Consider the following 857-nt stretch of genomic DNA (forward strand, 5'->3'; position numbering starts at 1 on the left):
AAGGAAAAAGAGAAAAGGGAAAAGAAAAAGAAGAAATGGGAAAAAGGAAAAAGAAATAGAGGGAAAGAAAATGGGAGGGAGGGAAAAGAAAAAGAAGGGAGGGGAGGCAGTGCGCGCCAGCGGCGATCGCGGCCGCGGTCGGCCACGCGCGGCGTGCGGGCCGCGGAAGGTGGGGCACGCGGTCGGCGGGAAGAGAGGAAAAAGGAGAGGGGAAAAAGAGGGGGTGGGATTCGCGGTGGCCGGTTACGACGCGTTGCGTTTGATGGGAAAGGATGGGACGCGGATTGAAATCGGATGTCGGGTTGTTCGGGAGAGGTTCTGGGAATTAAGGTTCAGGGTTTGAGTCGAGCTCAACGACAAAAACAACTTTAGCGCATGATTTATTTTGGTGAGTTTTTGGGATGTTACAAACCTACCCCACTTAAAATGAATCTCGTCCTCGAGATTCGGCTAATTCCTAAACAGGTGGGGAAACTCCTTCGTTAGAGCGTCTTCGCGTTCCCAGGTGGCTTCTTTCACTCCATGTCTGCTCCACTGAACTCTGCAAATCCGTACTTCGGAGTTTCTTGTTCTCCTAGTGACAGTGTCTAGAATCTTGACCGGAACTTCCTGATATCGTAGGTCTGGCTGTAGATCTATCGTTTCTACTGGCACATGCTCTGCCTCGGGTACCCTCAAACATCTTCTAAGCTGCGAGACGTGGAAGACTGGATGTATATCGAACATTTCTTCTGGTAGGTGTAAACGGTATGCTACTGCTCCAACTTTCTTCAGAACTCGGTATGGTCCAATGTACCGAGGGGCCAACTTTCCTTGTACCTGAAATCTTCGGGTTCCTCGAATGGGTGATACCTTGA

The sequence above is a fragment of the Panicum virgatum genome, chromosome 5N (assembly GCF_016808335.1).
Source record: "Panicum virgatum strain AP13 chromosome 5N, P.virgatum_v5, whole genome shotgun sequence".
Classification (NCBI taxonomy): domain Eukaryota; kingdom Viridiplantae; phylum Streptophyta; class Magnoliopsida; order Poales; family Poaceae; genus Panicum; species Panicum virgatum.